This window comes from Cervus elaphus, chromosome 22, assembly GCF_910594005.1.
Source record: "Cervus elaphus chromosome 22, mCerEla1.1, whole genome shotgun sequence".
Taxonomy (NCBI): domain Eukaryota; kingdom Metazoa; phylum Chordata; class Mammalia; order Artiodactyla; family Cervidae; genus Cervus; species Cervus elaphus.
The window spans coordinates 23,426,516-23,450,188 of record NC_057836.1 but is presented as its reverse complement, the minus strand read 5'-3'; positions in this window follow the sequence as shown (position 1 = coordinate 23,450,188).

Here is a 23,673-nt window from a genome sequence, read left to right as displayed (position 1 = left end):
TTAAAACAGGATCTCTGATGGGGTAATATAAGATGATGAATTCATTAATGGTTAATATATTAAAATGTGCATTTATATGGCATAAGAGATTCCAAAGAGCTTTTAAGTACATGATTTCAATTTATTTTCAAAGCAATAAGCCAGAGGGCAGAAGGGACATGGTAACTAAGAGTTTATCCTCTTTCCTCAGGTAACCATGGCCAGTGAGTGGCAAAACCAAAGCCAACACACAGTTTTGTGTGACAGCGCCCACCCCAAGGAAGTATTTGGGCTTCCCAGGTGGCTCAGCTGTAAAGAATTCACCTGCCAACACCAGAAACATGGGTTCAATCCTTGGGTCGGGAAGATTCCCTGAAGAAGGAAATGGCAACCCACTCCAGTATTCTTGCCTGGGAAATCCTATGGACAGAGGAGCATGGTGGGCTACAATCCATCAGGTCGTGAAAGAGTCAGACATGACCAAGTGATTACACAACAGGAAGTGTTCAGGCCTATGTCTTATTCCATTTTAGCCTTCATCACGATGATTTATAACTGTCTGTTTACTTGTCTTTCTTCACTCTTCCGTAAGTACTTTGGTTGTATTCCAAGTGTTAGGAAAATGCCTAACTCAGAGAAGAAGGGTAATAAATGCTTCTTCAATGGATGAATAAATGAATAAAGGAAAGGATGGATGAACGCTTGAATGCATGCACGTGTGTTCCCCAAATATCAATGTTAAACTAAACGGTAAACAAGGTGGAGTTTGATGTGGGAGACTTCTTTGCGTCACCTCACACCATCCTGTTGGTTATAGGCTGCAGCACTAGATCAGCATTCACATTTCCTACTCAACCACCAGGGCCCCATTCCTTGAGTCAGTTCGCTCCTGTCCATTCAGACAGTCTCAGCTCCTTTTTGCCCATCTCTAACTTTAGCTGTGGGCTTCCCAGGTGGTGCTAGTGGTGAATAACCACCTGCCAATGCAGGAGACATGAGACATGGGTTTGATCCCTGGGTTGGAAAGCTCTCCTGGAGGAGGGCATGGCAACTCATTCCAGTATCCTTGCCTGGCGATGAGGAGCTTGGAAGGCTATGGTCCATAGGGTCACAAAGAGTTGGACACAACTGAAGCGACTTAGCACACACACACAAAACTAGTTGCATCGTGCCTCGCCTTTCCTCCTGTTACAGACTTTCAGTTTCTTGAGAGGTCATGTCTTACTTAATTCCCTCATTCATTAATTAAAGGAGGAAAACTAACATGAATTATTTGCCAGACATCGTGAACTTAGGAGAATTATACTTTAATCTTTATTTTATTGATGAGGAAACTGAGGCTCTGAGAACTTAGATAACTTATCAGAACACACCATAGGATCTTAATACACATTTCTCTAATGAAGGGGAAAAAAAGATGATGCAGGTAATAAGTGATTGATCAGGGATTCAAGGCCAAGCCTTTTTGATCCCAAAGCCAAAAATATCTCCAATAGAGGAGCCTCTTCCAATTCTCATCCCTACTGAAAGATTCCTTCCATTTCAAAGATACCATGAAGGATTCAGGAAATCACTGAACTGAAAAATCAGCCCTGAGTCTCCAGGCATATGTAATCATAATAATAATTCTTTGAAACTATTTTAATATTTTCTTCCAGAGAGCATAAGGAATAATATGCATAGTGCTTATCCCTGACTTGATTTTATTTACACACAAGGGGACTTGTTATTAGTTCCATTTTTCATGCTAAGGCATGAAGCTATTTCCTGTGTGACCCATGGTTACCAAGTGAGTGAGGATGGCTCTGGGGGACAAACTATTTCTCTGACCAGAATCATATACCCTGGTCCTTTCACTAACCCAACAAAGTTTCTTTTATTTGATTTTTAAAATAGCTTAGTTTTCATGTCTCCAAAAGGAGTGCATTAGTTGCTCACTTGTGTCCAACTCTTTGCAACCCCATGGACAGTAGCACACCAGGCTCCTCTGTCCATGGAATTCTTCGTGCAAGAATACTGGAGTGGGTTGCCATTCCTTCCTCCAGAGGATCTTCCTGACCCAGCGATTGAATCCGGGTCTCCTGAATTGCAGACAGATTCTTTACCAACTGAGCCACCAGGAGACCTGGGAACTAAAACAAAGGCGTCAGCCCTCTCTTCTCCCAGAGACTCAGCTGTCAGCAGGCACCCTCTGGTAGTCAGCTACTGCACGTTGTAATTAAGAAAGATCCTGGAGTTCTGTAAAATCCTAATAAATCTTCTGATCAGGCAAAGACAGATTAAATTATCTTCTCTTGCTTTGGTATTGCTTCCCAGGTGGTTCAGTGGCAAAGAACCCGCCTGCAATGCAGGAGACACGGGTTCCGTCCTTGGGTCAGGAAGATCTCCTGGAGAAGAAGATGGCAGCCCACTCCAGTATTCTTGCCTGGGAAATCCCACGGACAGAGGAGCCAGGCAGGCTGCAGTCCCTGGGGTCTGACACGACTGAGCGTGCACGCACGCACCTGGTGTCAGGATTAACTGAAGTTCAGTTTCTTCTGTCTTGGTGCAGGAAGAATTCAATGAGATGTAAATAGTGAGTTTATCAGCATAGGATGCTTTCGGGAGATACAAGAGAGCAAGCAAGGGAGCCCAGTAGCTCGAGAACAAAGAGGGCACCATTCTATAATCAAAGAGAAAGTGGGGAAGGGGAGAAGGCCACCCTCTATCTCATTCCTGGGCAGGCATCAAGGCTTACTGGTCCTTCTTTGGCCCTGTATGTTTTAACCAGTACTATCATGGCCTTTATTAAATCATATGTATATTAGCCAAAGGGTAGTAACATATACTAAAATACGGTAATACTCACCTCAGGTTTTGGTATAATGTCCTCTTTTACCTAGTTCATTTTCCCTCTCATTTCTATCTTGGTTACATGCACAAGGACTATTAACTCCCTAACTTCACGTAACAAGATTCAGACACCGTATCTGTTTTCTTGTGTTTTAACAGTCAGAGTTCGTGGCTTGAGTGTGTCTGATCCTTGGCTGCACCTGGTCTTCCTTCAAGGTAGGTCAGCTGTCCCCAACCATTTAGGCACCAGGGATCAATTTCCTGGAAGACAATTTTTTCCACAGATGGGGTAGGGGATGGTTTCAGGATGATTCAAGCACATTACATTTATGGTGCACTTTATTTCTATTATTATTACATTAGTCCCACCCCAGATCATCAAATGTTAGATCCCCCAGGAGCTTGGGGACCCCTGGTGATCATTGCTAGGTTATGGAATCGTTTTCTTGAGTGGCCATTAGCTTACAACAGTTTACCAAACTCCCTTAAAATTCCTTTTCTGTCTTTAACACCCTAGTGGGATTTCTAAACCAATTAAATAGTTGGTTTAGAAATCCCATGAACAAGGCTGAGTGCCAAAGAATTTATGGCTTTGAATTGTGGTGCAGGAGAAGACTCTTGAGAGTCCTTTGGACTGCAAGGAGATTAAACCAGTTAATCCTAAAGGAAGTCAAACCTGAATAATCATTGGAAGGACTGATGCTGAAGCGCCAATACTTTGGCTACCTGATGCGAAGAGCTGACTCACTGGAAAAGACTCTGATGCTGGAAAAGATTGAGGGCAGGAGGAGAAGCGGGCAACAGAGGATGAGATGGCATTACTGACTCAATGGACTTGAGTTTGAGCAAACTCTGGGACACAGGGAAGTCTGGAGTGCTACAGTTCATGGGGTCACAAAAAGTTGGACATGACTTAGTGACTGAACAACAAGTCTATCCCTATTACCAGAAACACAAAATGAATAGTAGATTAATTTCAATCCCTTGAAATGTAAATATACAAATGCTATGAACGATAAACCTTTCTTAATAGATTGATCTCAGCCTCTAATAATCTGAATTAACCAGGGAGAACTCTCCATTACTCAGACTTAACAGACAACAGAGACTTTGGGATTCCTACCTAATGGACCAGCGTCTCTTTGAAAGCACGTGCTGAGGACAGCAGGTCAGGCCTAACAAGGACCTGGATCTGACATGAGGAGAAAGTGAGCCCTGGTAAGACGCAGGTGTCCATGTCTGATGCTCAGCCCCGCACATGTGTAGAGACGTGATGGGGGGTGGTGCCTGAGGCAGACTCAGGGCTGCAACCCTGTTGAGTGTCCTGGGCAGCGCAGTGTCTGAATCACATCACAGCAAATTTAGGACTGTGCCGATGGAGACGAGAACCTCGGCACCTCTTTTCCCCTTGCAGCCTGCCAGATGCCTGGCATCTGGCCCACAGTCCCTCTGCGGGGTCCCTCCCCACCCTGGAAAATGAGAGAGGTTGTTTGGACAGTGGGTTCCCGCAGATGGTTTTACTGCCTCATGCCAGCAAAGGTGCTTTATGGGAGACTGGGGCTCTGGTATCTTTTTCTCAAGGCTGGGGTGTGTGTTGGGTACCAGTTCTTTCCCCCTTTCCCTCTTGGTCAGATTTTGTTGGACACCAGTGGCCAACAGTCTCACAACAGTTACAAGCCTAAGCTGCCCTCTTGGGTTTTTGAATTTTAATGTAGGAAGTCATGTAGTCACTAAAAATAACATTTTAATCAAATGCTCTCTAGAACCGAACCACACTGGGACTGTAACATTACAAAAGAGACAAGGAAGCCTAGATCTAGATGTCAAAGTCAGTCAGAACCTCCTCATTTCCAGTCTTCACAGCTGTAAGGAACTCCTATCATTCCATGTGTCATAAAATAAGACTGCCAGATTGAAGCACAGCCTTCTTTGGAATGGCTGTTAAGGATAACAGAAGCTTCCCATGGGAGTTGTCATTTCCACACCTGGCTTTCAAGCAGAGGTGAAATTCTGTATTTAAATTAACCACCAAGGCCAGGCTCTGATTAACAGACTTACAGGTAATTCCGATTTCTGTTCACAAGTGCATGTCTCATTTTTTGTGTTTTTCTCTCTGCTTGTGTATGTGCATAATTCAATACATAACTGCTGAGCCTAGAAAAAGGAGCAATTGTGCCTCTATTTCTTCTTCTTTTTTTCATAGCTAATGTTTCAAAATACTCTTTTGAAATGCTAAGAGACTCTGAAATATTTAAGTAAACAGACTATTAGGATGAGAACCTAAGTGTCAAACAACAAAGAGACAACGTAGCAATTTGCTATTCCGGGGAGACAGAATTCAGAGCTACCTTGCAGGAGACAAAAAAATAAAAAATAAACTCTGCCTGACAACAGACCTCCCAAGCAGATCCCACAGAAAGGCTATGTAACAACAAACAATAACAAGAACAACAACAGCAATTTCCTTGGTTGAGACAAGCTGATCTGCATAGACATTAAACACGTTTCTGGCCATAATGACCGAGAGGGGTAGAAGCTTTCACCCCCATTTTACAGATGAGAAAACTGAGTCTCAGAGAGGTTGGATAACTCGCCTAAAGTCACACAGCTAAGTAGCAATTCAGTCAGTGCTAAAACCACATCTTTATACTCCCAAACTCAGTGGTGTTTTCAGGACACTCTGCCACAAATGGAAGGCATTACAGACCTCCAGTTATTCTTCATTTTGAGGTAAACCTAGAGGAATAGATTGTGTGGCCCTTCGTTTTTGGCTGCCTCAGCCTGAATGACACATAGGATTATTCTTTTTCTAGTTCTTTCTTGGCAATAATTCTATTGACAAAGCCCTTGTACCAAAAAAAAAAAAAAAAAAAAAGCTAAGATTTCAAAGCAAGACTTCAAGATTTCTCAAGGGAAAATCTAGGCCCTGAGGTGCTCAATTGTGTTTCCCAGGCCACCTAGTAACCCTGCAAGATAAGCAAAATGTCTCAACTTACCCCACCCTGTAATAAACCCCAGAGAGGTGTCAGCAGACCACCAAAGAGATGGCCTGCTAATAGTGGGCAGGACAGTGTTAATCACAAGCAGAGCTGCCAGGCAAAACCCCTGGTTGGGTTGTATCTGCCTCAAACCAAATGAGATATCTGTGGAAGAGTTTAAAAGTGGAAAAATACTATACAAATGTAAAGCATTATTGTTGTCTCCATGTTTCATGAGCCCCAACAGATATACCTTTTTCCCCCTTTTAAAAAGATTTTTATTTAAGTACAATGGATTTACAATGCTGTCAGCCCCAGGTGTACAACAAAGTGAATCAGTTATATATATATATTGACTCTTTTTCAGATTCTTTTCCCATATAGGTCATTACAGAGTATTGAATAGAGTTCCCTGTGCTATATACAGGAGGTTCTTATTAATTAGCTATTTTATATATGCGTGCTCAGTTGCTTGGTCCTGTCCGACTCTTTGAGACCCCATGGACTGTAGCCTGCCAGGCTCCTCTGTCCTTGGGATTTCCCAGGCAAGAATATTGGAATGGGTTGCCATTTCCTTCTCTAGGGGAGCTTCCCAACCCAGGGACTGAACCTGGGTCTCCTGCGTTGCAGAGTCTTCACTGTTTGAATCACCAGGGAAACCCCTGCATATAGTAGGCTCTTAGTAAAAATGTACTGAAAATGATTTTTACACTTAAGAAATCCCTTCTAGGAATACTCTCAGGGACCCTGAAAGCTGAAAATATTTTCTTTTACAACCCTAATTGTGGCCTGCCAGTAAAGGATGGGGTTTGCACAGTAAAACTTATAAGAATCAACCCTATGTAGTCACAGGACTCTCCAGACAGTCAGACTTGTTTGTTGTTTCTGGAATGCTCCCACGGTTTCTCACTTATCCACGTGCTGCTCCCTTCTCTTGAATGATCCTTCAGTACCCCACAAATGCCTGGTGTGTGTCTGTGCTCAGTCATGTCCGACTCTTCGTAACTTCTTGTGCCATAGCCCACCAGACTGCTCTGTCCGTGGGATTCTCCAGGCAGGAATACTGGAGTGCATTGCTGTTTCCTCTCCAGAGGAGCTTCCCAACCCAGGGGTTGAACCCAGGTCTCCCACCTTGCAGGCAGATTCTTTACCCTCTGAGTCTCCAGGGAAGCCCCCAGGCACATGTAATACAGTTTAATAAATACATGAATAAGCTAAGAGAACACCCACATAATCCACCAGCCGGGACGAGAAAAGGAACACTGCCAGAATCTGAGCAGCTTCCTAAAGGTAACCACTGGGCTGGCTTCAGTGACTGTGATACATTTCATCTTCTAAACTTTGGCTTCTCGGTTTTGAAGTCTATAGAGATGGTACCGTTCTGTCGGGAGTGTTTCATTCAGCATTGCACCTGTGGGATTCATCCTGGGGTATACCTGTGCCTGTGCGTTTCCACTGCATGAAAAACTGCAGAGTAATTCCTCTACTGGTGATAGATATTTGGGTTGTATCAAAGTTGTATTATATACAGTGCTGCTATGAATATTCTTGGATTGCCTTGGGCCCATCTGAACAAGGCTTGCTAGGGTGTACACCTAGGGTTTGGAGAAGGCAATGGCACCCCACTCCAGTACTCTTGCCTGGAAAATCCCATGGACGGGGGAGCCTGGTAGGCTGCAGTCCATGGGGTCACGAAGAGTGGGACACGACTGAGCGACTTCACTTTCACTTTTCACTTTCATGCGTTGGAGAAGGCAATGGCAACCCACTCCAGTGTTCTTGCCTGGAGAATCCCAGGGACGGGGGAGCCTGATGGGCTGCCGTCTATGGGGTCGCACAGAGTCGGACATGACTGAAGTGACTTAGCAGCAGCAGCAACATCTAGGGTTACATTTCTGGGTACTTCTATTTAGAGGTCATATCTTAAATAAAGTCAAACTGATTTCCAAGTGGTTGTACCAACTTCATTGACATCAGCAGCCAGGGAGAGTTCAAAATGTTCCCTTACCACTTCACTGTCAGACTTCAAGTGTTTCTTGTTGAATTGGGTATGGAAAGAATTCCATTGTTATTGTATTTGAGTTCAAGGCCCATCAGTTTCACATTTACTGGAAATTTCCTTTTTGTGAAGTGTCTGTTTAAACCTTTTACACATCTTTCCTATTTAAGTTGTCTGCCTTTTCCTTAGTGAAGTGGAAGAATTGTTTTTTAAAGTATTTTGAATACTAGTCTGTTGTTTGTTTTGCATGTTGTAAACATTATCTCCAACTTCATGGTTTATATTTTTACCTTTGATGCCATTTGCTGAAGAGGATGTTTTGATTTTAATGTAGAAAAAATTTACAAATTTTTCTTTATAGTTTGTGGTTTTTCTATCCTGTTTAAGAAATTTTTACCCCAAGATCATGACAGTATCTTTCCTTATTGATTTTCCTTTCAGTTTTAGTCTTTTATCCACTGAAATTGATGTTTTTTGGTACCATACAAAGTAAAGATCCATTGTCTAATCATCTCAGCAATTTGTTGAAAAATTTTTGTTTTCCCTGCTGATCTTTAAATCTGGTAGTCAAAGAATTCTACTTCTTCCAGAATACCTTGGACTTTTTTTTTAATTAACCCTTTGCATGTCCATATAAATTTTAATAACAACCTGCCAAAATTTTTTTTAAACTCTGGAATTTTTCTTGAGTAGGCATTAAATTTATAACTCAACTTGAGGACAAGTGCCATCTTTATAAAAATTAACTATTCTGCTTCATAAATTTGGTATGTCTCTCAATTTAGTTTTCTTTTTTACTGTCTCTCAATAATACTTTATAATTTTCTCTGTGGATGTCTCAGACGAAAATATTTTGTTAGTACTATTCCCAAGGATATCATCTTGTTTTATGCTCTTCTCAATGGTAGCTCTTTTATTTCATTTTCAATTTGTTGCTTGATTATATGAATTAAATGTGTTGTTTAAGTATTGAATGTGAGCAGTACAACCGTGTCAAACCCTCATAATAATTACAGTAATCTCTATGCAGAATCCTTTGGATTTTCCACACATAATGAAATCATCTGTGAATAATGACAGTTGTTTCTCCCCACTTTTTAATTCTCATACCTTCTACTTCTTTTTATTGTTTCACTGAGCTGGCAAGAGCCTCCAGGACAAGGCTGAATAGAAGCAGCAATTGTAGGAATTCTTCTCTTGTTCCAAATTTCAAAATGAGAGCTCTCAAAGTTTTAACATGTGATGTCACGTTTGCAATAAAGTTGTCATAGGCACACTTTGTTGGGTTAAGGAAATTTCACTTTATTTCAATTTTGCTAAGAGTTTTGTTATGAATGAATGTTGATTTTACTAAATACTTTCTCTGCATCTCTGTGATAATCATCCCATTTTTTTTGTTTTTTTTTTCTTAAAATGTGGTGAATTACATGAATTGCTTTTCCAAAGTTACATAATCTTGCATTCCTAAGAGAAATGCAAATTAGTCATGATGTATTTTTTTTTTATATTGCTGGATTCAGTTGACTAATTGTAGTTCATGTTTTGCATTTACATTCATGAGTGAGATTGGGCTCTAATTTTTCTTTCTCATTTTGTTTTGTTGAGCATTAGAATCAAGATTATGGGTAGTATCACAAAGCATAATGGAAGATTTGCCCTTTTATTCTATTGTCTGAAGGAATGTGTTTAAATTGGAAATATTTCTTGAACATTTATAGAACTTACTGGTAAACCATCTGGGCCTAGAGAGTTCTAGATAAGAAGTTTTTGTTTTACTAACTAAAGGAAAATTCAAGATACTTATTTCTTATTGAGAAGGGTTTTGGTATGTTATATTTTTCCAGGAATGTATGCATTTTGCTTTTATTTTATTTATTTTTTTTTTTTGCATTTTGCTTTTATTTTCAAACATATTGGTGTTAAGTTTTTTGTATATCCTATTATATTGTCAGTATTTGCAGTGTCTATATTAATGTCCACTTTTTCACTCATAATGTTGATTATTTGTGCATTTCTTCTTTATTTTCTTGATTAACCTCATCAGTGGTTTGTCAATTTTATTCATAGTTTCAAAGAGCCAACTTTGGGGTTTGTTTGTTCTCTTTATTATATTTCTGTTTTGTGTAATATTTCTCTCTGACATTAATTTATCTTCTTAATTGTTTCTTTCTTCTGCTTTCTTGGATTTTACATTGCTTTGTTTTTCCTAGTTTCTGAATTAGAATTTTCAGCATTTCTTTTTTCCTAATCCATGCTTTTGTGGCTATAAATTTCCCTCTATGTAATATTTTAACTGCATCTCTTGGTCATCTGGTAATTAATTTGCAAAAGAAAGATAGGAAGGAAAGAAGGCAGAAAGGACATAAGGAAAGAGGGAAGAAAGAGAAAAAGAAGGAGGGAATAAGGATGAATAGAAATGAAAAATTCCTGATTTGCAGCATGCCAATTTTATATTTCTGTGTTTAAGTGCTTCACCACAACTAATTTCAAACTAGTAGTGGGTTAATAACCAGCTGGAAAATTCCTAAATAGCTAACATTCAGCTCTTGCAAGGCAACTCTAGTATACCTCTGGCTGTATGTCTCAAATTTTAAATAGTATTTTCATTATTGTTTTCAAAATATGTTCTAATTAACACTATACAGTTGATCCTTGAACAATTCTGGTTTGAACTGCATGACCTCACTTATATATTTTTTTCAACAGTAAATAGTACAATTCAACACAATCTACAGCTGATTGAATCCACAGATGGGGTACTATGGATGTGGAGGACCTATCCATAGATGTTTTTTTATTGTTCAGAGGATCAGTTCCCCTAATCTGCCCTCCCACTTTATTCAAATGTAAACTGTCTTTTCTCTTTAAGCTGAACTTCTTTGATTATATGGAAGCACATGCCTAAATTTCTAATTATATGGAAATATTTTAGTTCATTTTTGCTTTTTATTTCTAGCTTAATTGGATTTTTATTGGAGATCACACTTAATGTGATTTCAATTCAGTGAAATTCATTGAGATTGACCCAAGGTCCAGAAATAGTTGATTCACATGAACATTATACATGTACCTAAAGGGAATAGGTTTTCTGCAACTGTTTGTGGCAATGTTTATAAGCATCCATTATGTAAAATTTTAAAATCTGGTCTAAATGTTCTAGACGATTATGATTGTTTCTTGTAAGATGTATCTATGACTTAGAGAGATATACAGCATTACAATCTACCACTTGGATGGTTATTATTTCTCCTTTTCTATCAATTTTTATTTTATATACTCTAAAGCTTTATTTTTTTAATTTTACTTTTACATATTTTAAACTGTAGTCTTTTGTTAATTAAAATGTGTCATTATGAAATTATACTCTTTAGTAATGCTTCAGTTCAGTTCGGTCGCTCAGTCATGTCCAGCTCTTTGTGACCCCATGGACTGCAGCACACCAGGCTTCCCTGTCTAACTCCCAGCGCTTGCTCAAACTCACGTCCATCAAGTTAGTGATGCCATCCAACCATTTCATCCTCTGTCATCCTCCTTTCCTCCTGCCTTTTCAATCTTACCCAGCATCAGAATCTTTTCCAATGAGTCAGTTTTTCACATCAGATAGCCAAAGTATTGGAGTTTCAGCTTCAGCATCGGTCCTTCCAATCAACACCCAGGACTGATCTCCTTTAGGATGGACTGGTTGGATCTCCTTGCAGTCCAAGGGACGCTCAAGAGTCTTCTCCAACACCACAGTTCAAAAGCATCAATTCTTCAGCATTCAGCTTTCTTTGTAGTCCAACTCACATCCATACATGACTACTAGAAAAACCATAGCTTTGACTAGACGGACTTTTGTTGGCAATGTCTCTGCTTTTTAATATGCTGTCTAGGTTGGTCATAGCTTTTCTTCCAAGGAGCAAGCATCTTTTAATTTCATGGCTGCAGTCACCATCTGCAGTGATTTTGGAGCCCAGAAAAATAAACTCAGCCACTGTTTCCATTGTTTCCCCATCTATTTCCCATGAAGTGATGGGACCAGATGCCATGATCCTAGTTTTCTGAATGTTGAGTTTTAAGCCAACTTTTTCACTCTCCTCTTTCACTTTCATCAAGAGGCTTTTTAGTTCTTCTGCACTTTCTGCCATAAGACTGGTGTCATCTGCATATCTGAGATTATTGTTATTTCTCCTGGCAATCTTGATTCCAGCTTGTGCTTCATCCAGCCTGGCATTTCACATGATGTGCTCTACTTATATGTTAAATAAGCAGGGTGACAATATATAGCCTTGATGCACTCCTTTCCCGATTTCGAACCAGTCTGTTGTTCCATGGTCAGTTCTAACTGTTGCTTCTTGACCTGCATACAGATTTCTTATGGAATTTTTATTTCATATTAATGAACTCTCCTAAGACATCTGTTAATTAATATTTGCCACCTGTATTTTTTTCATCCTATCATCTTTAACCTTTTTATATCCTTATGTTTTAGAATTTTTTCTCTTGAAAACAGCACATATAGAAATGTATAGCCAGAACACCTTTGGAATTTTTGTTGTTTTTTCCTGGTGACTTTAATTCATTCAAGTTTTTTTAAGTTCTAACATTTCAGGTTAAAAATCTACACCTTATTTTATGCTTATATTTGTCCTACTTCCATTTGTTTTCCTTTTCTTTATTGTCTCCTTTTGGATTTATTTTTTATTATTTCTATTTTCCTTCTATTAGAGAGTTTTACATGCTGTTTCTATCCTTTTAGTACTTACCCTAAAAAATGCAATGTATAAAATTTTAAAGTTACAGATAGTATAAAAACTTCACAACACTTAGCTCCATTTTCCCTCAATATCTTATTGGATATTTCTATTCTTTTTCCTTCTTTTCAATCTGATATTACTGTTGTTGTTTCAACAGTGACATACTCTTATACAAAAACACATATTCATAAATTTTCTCTTTCTTTCTTCTTGCAAGAAGACCTGCCTGAGGGCAAGATATGCGTCAGAAGGATTGGAAATCCAAGATGGAGATGGTGAGACAAGACTTAGAATGAAAACCAGTGGCTTGGCCTGATGGAGCCAGATTCAAGGGGAAATCTGAGAGCCCACGGTCAAGGGAGAGCTGGGGGCAGAGTTAGGTGAGATAAAAGAAGTTAGAGAAGTCAAGCTAATGTAAGAAGCCAAATATTTTTTTAAAAATTAAAGTACAGTTGACTTACAGTGTTGTGTGAATTTCTGCTATACGGCAAAGTGATTCAGTTATATAGGCATTCCTGTTGATATTCTTTTCGATTATGGTCATCACAGGATATTGAATATATTTCTCTGTGGTCTCCAGAAGGACCTTGTTTATCTCTTCTATATAAAATGCTTTTTATCTGCTAATCCTAAACCCCCAATTCATTCCTACCCCATCCCCTCCCTTTGCAAGAAGTCAAATCTTGAAAAAGACAAATATCATATGATATTGTTTACATGTGAAATCTAAAAACTGATATTACAAATAAACTTACTTACAAAACAGAAACAGACTCACAAACATAGAAAACACATTTATGGGTACCAAAGGGAATATTGGGGTGTGAGGGAGAAATAGATTAGAAGTCTGAGATTAACATATACCCACTGCTGTGCTGCGCTGTACTTAGTCACTCAGTCTTGTCTGACTCTTTGTGAGCCAAGAACTGTAGCCCGCCAGGCTCCTCTGTCCATGGGACTCTCCAGGCAAGAATACTGGAATGGCTTGCCATGCCCTTCTCTGGGATACACACTACTATTTGTATTAATAAAATAGGTAAACAACAAGGACCTACCTACTGTATAGCACAAGGAACTGTTCTTAATATTTTGCAATAACCTATAATGGAAAAGAATTTGAATCACTTGAAACTAACACAACACTGTATATTAACTATGCTTAAATAATAAATAGGTAAAAAATTTCAAAAGAAGCCAAATCTTAGATAAGCAGTTGGGAACCAGGGGTCTGGGCAAGCAAGGCACAGATAGGAGCCAGTGAGTGGTCCTGACCACAGAAATAAGGCATTACAACCAGGCTATCCATAATGCAGACAACTCCCAGTTCAGTAAGATATCATCTTATGCACCTTTTGCTGAGTGGGGCCCAAGCCCTCAGATGTGGTCAGTAAGTCAGGGAGCTGAAGGTTGGAGAGAAATAGGGGTCAGGAGGAAGAGCAGATCTTATTTCATCTTTGGACACTTTTCTGTTCAAGTATTGATCTCCCCAGCAGAGCACAATGCCCAGCACTTAATAGGCACTCAATGAATAGATAGCTGTTGATTTATTTATTGACACTCATTGAACCAGTGGGACTGTGGCAGCCTCCAGAAGGAGAAAAACACAAATCAGACATGTTTCCTAACCTTGAGGCACTCAAGCCTAGGGATTGAGATCAATGTTTCCCTGGAACATAAAGCAAGATGATGTAAGTGCTAAACAGAAGTTAAAATGCCAGAATAGGGCCGTTAGCTCCAATTGAGATTATCAGGGAGGACTTCTTGGAGGAGGTGGCAGGATTTGGGGAGGGTCAACATTACAATGACAGCCACAGGGGAGAGTGTGAATATCCTGAACCAGAGTTCAGATTTCCTGAGTTATTAGCCCTGGAGGTCAGGCCAAGGACACACTCTCTGGTGTACAGAGCTCTTGAGGAATGTCTGCAGAACACTGAAGAGAGACTCCCCCTTCACCCCCTCCATCATCCACCAGTGCTGTCCATTCTGCTTCTTCTTTCCTTCCCATCTTGTGATGCATGTCACACTCTGCCTTATATTCCAGCTGGACAAGTCCTGGGGCAGTCTAAGCTTCTGAGACTAGGAAATAGACCAAGGTAGATTCTTGGCAATTCCCAAAGCCCTTGATGTTAAGCGTCACTGAGATTCAGCACTGGGTGGATGGTCAGCCACTCTCCACTCCCAGCCCAGACTCTGATGGTGGAGTTTTCACTGCAGCAAAGAAAGCAAGTGACAAGCATACCATGTAGCATCCACATTCTGTATGCAAGAACCCTTCAGGTCTGCTCCAATACTCAGCCTGCTCATAACCCCGTGTTAGCACCAGAGAGGTTTCCAGAAGGGGAGGCAACACACAGAGCCTACCTAGGATCGTCTCTCCTACCTCTTCGTGCCTGTCAGCAGCACCCTAGGACTCCAGGCCGAGCACCTTCTCTGACCCTTTCAGGTCCACTTAAACATGGCAGCATGAGCAGGGACCATTAGACTATTAGTGTGGGTCCCTGTGTTGTCAGTGGCCCAGATGGTAAAGAATCTGCCTGCAACGCAGGAGACCTGGGTTCGATCCCTGAGTCAGGAAGATCCCCTGAGAAGGAAATGGTAACCTACTCCTCTGTCCTTGCCTGGAGAATTCCACGGACAGAGGAGCCTGGCAGGCTACAGTCCATGGGGTTGCAAAGAGTCAGACACGACTGAGTGATGGACACTTTCACTTTCACTCTGCTGTCAAAGGAAAGGGGATAATCTTTACCTGAGCCCCTTTACAACCTGCCACCCTGTCCCCAAGACCGTCCCTGTATAGCTCCTTTCTCCTTGCTTTCTGGGTGTTTGGCAACTTTACATTCCACCTTGTAGCTACACAAGCACATAGATTAGAAGTTTGGGAGGTAAAGTCATGGCACATCTGTATCATCACAGGTAGGACTGTGCTACATTCAGAGAAGACGCTCTGTAGAAAGACCATTGACCCTGAGGTTTGATTAATGTATTAGTTTCCTGGGTCTGATGTAACAAGACACCAAAAACTGGGTTGCTTAAAAAAACCTAAGTACGTTATCCCACACTTTTGGAGGTTAGGAGCCCAAATCAAGGTGTTGGCAGGGCCGGTCCCTTTTGACATACTTAGGGCAGAATCTGGTCTGTCTCCCAGCTTCTGGTAGCCCCAGGCAGTCCTTGGTTTGTAGGGTGCAAGCTCCCTATACCTTCACATCATCTTTCCTCTGTACATGGCTGTATCTGAGTCCAGATGTCCCTTTCTTATAAAGATGTTAGCTGCAGTGTATGAGGCTTAATGTGATCTTGATGTGATCATTTGCAAAGACTTGATTTCTAAACAAGGTCACTTTTATTGGTACTGGGCATTAGGACTTTAGCCTTTTCTGTGGGGTACCATTCTACCCATCAGAAGGCAGAAGGAAAGGCATTTCAGGCTGTAGGTAGAAAATAAGCTAAAGCATGGGATGGGCACGGAAGTGGTTTTATATGCTTGAAAGAGTGATTAGCTTCATTTGACTCTGAAATTAAAGTAACATCATGAATATAGATGCTTCTGAAAAGTGTGCCCGTGTACATGAAATCTGTTTATATACAAATCCCCAGTGTAGACAGACTGACTCACTTTAGCTCTCTGGTTCTGCATTTGCCTTTCTTGTGAGTTTCAAGAGATTACAGTTGGCATGACAATGCTGCCTTGGTGCGTTCAGCATCTCCCTCAGTTTTGCAGAGGTGAGGCGTTGCCTGATGGGATAGGACACCCTTTCTGCCAGGTAGGTGGGACCTTTGATCAGCAACAGAGATGTCAGCTCAGATGGGCTTGCAGAAAGGGAGACTGAAGTCTCGGCCATTGACTCCTCCAGAAACATTATGTAAACCATGCTCATTTCCCATTCTGCAAGCACTGTGTTCTGTCCTGGATTGACAGCTCCTGGGAGACTGGCATCTGCAGCCTGCTCCAGGCGAGGAGGAGAGTTTGTCACATGTCACCTTCACTCAGGCACCACCTAATCCTTCAGCACGCCCCAGCTGTGACCCAGCTGCCACTTTGGAGAAAATCCACATGGCCACATGCACACAACAGATGCTTTCTGAATGTTTTCTGGTGTTGATGATGGTGGTGGTGATGGCCAGGGTGGAGGTGCTAGAGATGGTGGCAGAGCTATGGTGGTGCTGGTCACAGTGCTGGTGACAATGATGGGAGATGCTCTTAACCCATGACTTTCGTGAGGGTCACATGAGCCTGAAGCTTGATTAGAAGGGCAGTCAGGCTGTAGAACCTTTTATGTCCCTCCTAATGCCTAGCCTGGGCTTCCAAGATAGCTCAGTGATAAAGAATCTGCCTGCAATGCAGGAGACCAGGGTTCGATCCGTAGGCCGGGAAGATCCCTCGGAGAAGGAAATGGCAACTCACTCCAGTATTCTTGTCTAGGAAATCCCATGGATAAAGGAGCCTGGCTGGTCCTGGGGTCGCAAAAGAGAAAGACAGGACTTAGTGACTAAACAACAACCGTGCCTAGCCCAGGACTTTTCCTAAAGTAGCTGCTAAGTCAGGATCCAGCAACTGAATAAATAAATATTCAATATGATCATTTCCTATCGAGTTCACAGTCCCGTACTTAAGAGTTGAAAACTCGCTCTACAACTTATTATTCTGTGACCCTACAGAATGTATGAAAACAAATCTCTTTCTTAAATTTATTTCATTGAAGTATAGCTGATTTGCAGGGCTTTCACGGTGGCTCAGTGGTAAAGAATGTCGGCAGTGCATGAGCCGCAGGAGATGAAGGCTCGATCCCTTGGGTGAGAAGATCCCTGGAGGAGAGCATGGCAACCCACTCCAGTATTCTTGCTTGGAGAATCCCGTGGATAGAGGAGCCTGGCAGGCTACCGTCCATAGGGTTGCAAAGAATCGAACATGACTGAAGTGACTTTAGCATGCACACACACATAGGTGATTTGCAATGCTGATTTGTGCTATAAAGCAAAGTGATTCATATACACACACACACACACACACATATATATATATATGTTCTTTTTCATATTCCTTCCCATTACGGTTTATCATGGGATACTGAATATAGTTCCCTGTGCTATATAGTCAGACCTTATTGATTATCCATCCTGTGTGTAACAGTTTGCATCCGCTCATCCCAAACTCCCAATCCATCCCTCCTCCACCCACCTCCTTGGCAACCGCAAGTCTGTTCTCTATGTCTGAGTCTGTTACAAGAACAAATCTTGACTCTCTCTCTGGACACAGTAAGTGATTAATGAGCTCTGTGAGTAGTGTTATGGTCCTAATTTGGAATTTATAAAAGGAAACACAACAACCACTTTTGCAGACACAGAGCTGTGAGCCTCTTTGCCCACTTTAAACACCGCCAGAGCAGTAGACGAGCTCAGGAGAAGCTAGTGGGTCCCAGCGCTGGTATTCCCACCTGCTTCTACTCCTGCACGAGGCTAACTGTTGGGGTGCATGAAGCCTGGTGAGGTTACAACTGACCAACATGCCAATAAGTGACTCAGCAGTAAAGAAAGTGCAGGGACTGTGGTTATTGACTCATACATCAAAGCTCATTAGCTGTGACTAACATCTCTAAGCCATTTGTCTTGGGGAAGGAGGGACTAAGGTTCTGAACTCAGATCCCACCAGCATGTCCCTACTCAGCCCTTCTCAGAGAGGGAGGGTGCCAAGGTGCAGAGAGGGGTCGGTGCCCCTTCTACAAAGGAGACTCTGTCCTCTGGGACTGGATTGCCTTTCCCATGGTTTCTTGTCCATTTCTTTTTCTTTTTCTGCTGCTTTTCTGCTCCTGTCTTCTCCCCATGTCCTCCATGAGACATTAGACTTAACTCGTCTCATTTCTGCCTGAACGAGAAGAAGGCAAAGTATTCAGAAAAAGGCCCAAGTTCATTCAAAAGAATGCATCAAGGCATTTTGTGTCTTTTATCACTGAAAAATATTGTGTTTTGAGAAGTCTTTGCACAAGTCTTAAGGCTCCGCTTTGCAGGCATTCTAAGTCACTTCAGTTGTGTCCAACTCTCTGCGACCCCATGGACTGTAGCCTGCCAGGCTCCTCTGTTCATGGAATTCTCCAGGCAAGAACACTGGAGGGGACTGCCATACCTTCCGCCAGGGGATCTTCCCAACCCAGGGATCGAACCCACATCTCTTAACATCCCTTGCATTGGCAGGTGGGTTCTTAACCACTAGCACCACCTTGGAAGTCCCATTTTGTGTCTTTAAAAAATAAAGTAAATAGCTAGCTCAGAGAAGGCGTACTGCCCTTCCCTGGTGCCAAGTCAGATATTACTTATTAAGATGGAAGATTCTCTCCCTCTCATTCTCTCTCTCTCTCTCTGTCTCTCTCACACACACACACACACACAGATTTCAGATTTGACAAATGTTTGCTAAGCAGCCCTCAAGGGTGAGGTGACAGGTTTGCAGAGGGGATGAGAGCCTGGGACAGAACTATGCACTAGGCAGGTGATCACTGCTCTGATGGAGGTACCAAGGTTCACTGGAGCAATCCGAATGAGTCCAGCTGGGAGGTTCGGAAAAGTCAGCTGCAGCCCATTTCAATCAGGGCTTTGTTTTCCCCGTCTTTGTTACTGGTTGATTGTCTCAATTTGGGTGCGATCTGAATCAGCTGTCAGCATTGTGGAACTAAGCAGATCAGTTCTGCTTCTGTGTTCCTTAATCACAGCTCACATTTATTTAGAGCAGCTTTTCCACACAATCTCTACATGCATTATTTCATTTTATCCTCCCCCGTCTCTGTGAACTAGCTCTGGCAGAAACCAAGGATGGCCCAAGGTTGTGCTAGGTGCTGCCTCCCAGTGAGAACTCACTGTTTTTTGTTGAATGGGGTCAGCTGGCTGGATGCTTGAAGGACGTTACCTATTGAGGTTAAGAGACTTTTCCAAAATGCTATGGGTCTTTAATATCAGAACTGGGACTTTATTCCAGCCTTTCAATGTTTCTGCTCCCTATTCCTCTCATTCCATCTTTAAGCATCACGCAGTCAGGGACCAGCTATTCCCAAAGTCAAGACAACCTTCTTCCCTGAAACTCCAGAACCTACCAGAGTTAGCATAGTTTTCATAGTGGGCCATGGTTGTTTTCAGGAGTTAGCCTATTTTTCGTAGTGGGCCATGGTTGTTTTCAGTTTCCATACTTATTTCAAGATGGCAGTCAAAGAAATATTGCTCTCTTTTGATTACTGGACTTTCCCTATGGCTTAGCTGGTAAAGAATACACCTGCAATGCAGGAGACCTGGGTTCGATCCCTGGGTTGGGAAGATCCCCTGGAGAAGGGAAAGGCTACCCAGTCCAGTTTTCTGGTCTGGAGAATTCCATGGGCTGTACAGCCCATGGGGTTGCAGAGAGTCAGACACGACTGAGTGATTTTCACTTTCACTTTTATTATTAGCAGCATCATCATTATCAAAATACATTTGGTAGGTGTATAACATATATAGGCTTCCCTGGTGGCTCAGATGGTAAAAAATCTGCCTGCTATTCAGAAGACCCAGGTTCAATCCCTGGATTGGGAAGAACCCCTGGAGAAGGGAATGGCAACACATTCCAGTATTCTTGACTGGAGAATTCCATTGACAGAGGAGCCTGGCAGGTTACAGACCATGGGTTTGCAAACAGCTGGACATGACTGAGTGACTAACACTTTCATAAGATACACTGGATCTAGGCATTGATTCAGTTCAGTTCAGTCACTCAGTCCTGTCTGACTCTTTGCAACCCCATGGACTGCAGAATGCCAGGCTTCCCTGTCCATCACCAACTCCCAGAGCTTGCTCAAACTCATGTCCATCGAGTTGGTGGTGCCATCCAACCATCTCATCCTCTGTCATCCCCTTCTCCTCCTGCTTTCAATCTTTCCCAGTATCAGGGTCTTTTCCAATGAGTCTGTTCTTTGCATCAGGTGGCCAAAGTATTGGAGTTTCAGCATCAGTCCTTCCAATGAATATTCAGTACTGACCTTTAGGACTGACTGGTTTGATCTCCTTGAAGTACAAGGGACTCAAGAGTCATCTCAAACACCACAGTTCAAAAACATCAATTCTTCGGTGCTCAGCTTTCCTTATAGTCCAACTCTCACATCCACACATGACTACTAGAAAAACCATAGCTTTGACTAGATGGACCTTTGTTGGCAAAGTAATGTCTCTGCTTTTTAATACGCTGTCTAGTTGGCCATAGCTTTTCTTCCAAGGAGTAAGCATCTTTTAATTTCATGGCATTGATTAAAATCACCTTTTTGTCCTTCCATTCTTTTGCCAGATGGACTTCTCACTACGAATAGCCCTAAACTTCAAGCAAGTATTTATTTTATATTAATTACAGATACATCTACATTTTGTTCAAAATATTATACAGCCATAATAGATATATGTATATGTATGACTGAGTCCCTTTGCTATCCACCTGAAACCATCACAACATTGTTAATCAGCTATCCTCCAATATAAAATGACAAAATTTTTAAATATATAGCCACAGCTTAAAAGACAGAAAAAATCAAACTCCTACAGCATTGATGTGGGGTTTCTTTTTGCATATCACCTTACCACATTTGTTATAGTGCAGGCAGTACTTACAATGATAGTTTCAGACTACTTATAATCTTCTTTCATCAGTTCCAGTCTATCATAAATATTTTTCATGTTGCTCCACAGACATTATAATTACCATTTTAGTAACTACATACTATCCCATCAAAAGATGCACCGTTTATTGAATCTTCTACCTCATCCTTGGGTATTAAGTTATTTCCAGTTATTTATCATTATAAACAGCATTGCGGTGAAGATACTTTAATTACAGACCATAGTGTTTAACTTCGTTGCCCATGACTCCTGAGGATGCCCTGGTTGGGAGCTTGACTTGTAAAAAGCAGCAATGTTCATTGTTTAGTTTCTATATGTTTAACACTGTGTTACAGGTTCTAGAATATTATAAGGCACAACTCCCTCCTTCAAGAAGTTTACACTTTTAATGCATGGACACCAAGGGGAGAACGGGGAGTGGAATAAATTGGGAGATTGAAATTGACAAATATATATATACTACTGTGTATAAAACAGATAAATATTGAGAATCACGGGGGGGTGGGAGGTACAATCTGTTCGTCGGACATATAAGTTAACTGTAAAAATATCTTCCAATGTACATTAAGTATGGACAATTACTGTCTGATTCCACTTATAAGAGGAACCGAGAATAGTCAAATCCATAGAGTCAGAAAGTACACGGGTAGATGCCTTGGGCCCTTAGGGTTGGGAGGTAAAATAAGGAGTTAGTGTTTAATGGGGACAGAGTTTCAGTTTAGGAATGTAAAAAATAAAATTCAGGAGACAGATGATGGTGAGAGTTGCACAACGTGAACGTATTTAGTGCCACTGAAGTGTCCAGTTAAATAGGGTTACAACAATATGTTTTATATTATGTGACTTTCACCCCAATAAGAAAACATTTTTAAAAAGGAAGTTTACGGTTTTGCTGAGAATGAGATACATGTGCTTGAGACCACCAGAAGCTATGGGGAAAGCTACGGTATGATATCCTCATGCTGTATAGATGCTGGGAGCTTGGAGCACTTTGCAAAATGTGAGTCAAAGGAGATGATTGGAAAGTAGAGTGTGGAGTGCAGTGTCTGCTGTCTCAGCATCCTCACCTCTCCGGGGCCCTAGCAACTATACCTCATTTCTGTGCTGACTGATTACCAACATCAAAGATATTAGTGACAGGGACCAGGTAAGCCCCACTTGTCAGAGGGAGGACAGAGATGAGAGATCCAAGGGAGAGAGATAACTCTTAGAACTGGATCTCATACATCAGTAACGCACCATGTTGCTGAGCAGAGCCTAACCAGGTACATCTGATGGAGGGGTTCACACTGAACAGGACAGAAAACATCCTCAGGACCAGGGAAAGATGCTCTGGGGGAACTAGCATGCTTGTTTGCCTCACTCTTCCCAAAGTAGAAGAACCGTCTGGAAGCACATTAATTCTATGGAATGGTAGGATGATATTTCATCCAGATATCTACTTAACAAGCATTTATCAGATGTCCATGGGGCCACTGTGTTTGGGGAGCTGTGATAGACTTTGGGGCATGTATCTGAATAATGTACGACTATTTTGAAGGCTCTTGTAATACACTGAAGGAGACAAACTTCCCAACAACTAATTGTCTTATGCTTGTGTGAGTTCTCAGTCACATCTGACTCGTTGTGACACTATGGACTGTGGCCCGCCAGGCTCCTCTGTCCATGGGATTTCCCAGGCAAGAATGCTGGAGCGGGTGGCCATTTCCTTCTCTAGGAGATCTTCCCAACCCGTGTCTCCTGCATTGCAGTGGGATTCTTTATTGCTAAGTGATTGGGAAGGCAATGTGTTAGATAGAGGACAATAAAATAATCGTTAAACTTAGAGAAGCAAATGGTGCATTTTCAGTGGGATATTCAAGAGAAGAGGGTGTAGATGTGGAATTTCCATGGGACTTTGAAGACAGTGGCTTTCAATAGACTGAGAATGGGGCCGGCAGCAGGAGGGAGCCCCTAAGGCAGGAATGAACAGGATACAAAGGGAAAAGAAGCTGAGCCTAGAGGTGTGGTGATGCTAGGACAATGGAAGTAGGTGGAGCCAGGTCAGGGAGGAACTCTTGGTTTTCCATCCATGGAGAGCTAGTGAAGCTTCAGGAGCCCTTGAAACCTCTGGACTGAGCTGGGGCTCACTCCCAGGCCTTATTTTTCCCCCCAAACCTGTTCCCAGGCTATGATGCTCACTGGGGCCCCAGTAGACTCTGGAATGTTCTGGAACGATGGCAGCCTCTGATTCTGGCCACCCACCAGTGGGTGAGGCCCTTCACCCTCACATACAAGCCTGGAGCACCCAACCTGCTGGGCACCCATCTCCTGGCTCCCAGTCATCTTCCTTTTGCCACCAAATGTGGGTGCAGAAACCATCTCCAGATGACTGGGTCCACCATGTCTCCAGGAGGGAATAGAGCAAACCCTGGCTAATCTAGGTAACGAAGGAACAGAGCCACCATGTGACTGAAACAGCCCTTCCCCAGGGATGCAAGGCCTGGAGGCTTCCAAGGAACTCAGTCTGAGCTTTGCTTTGATTTTT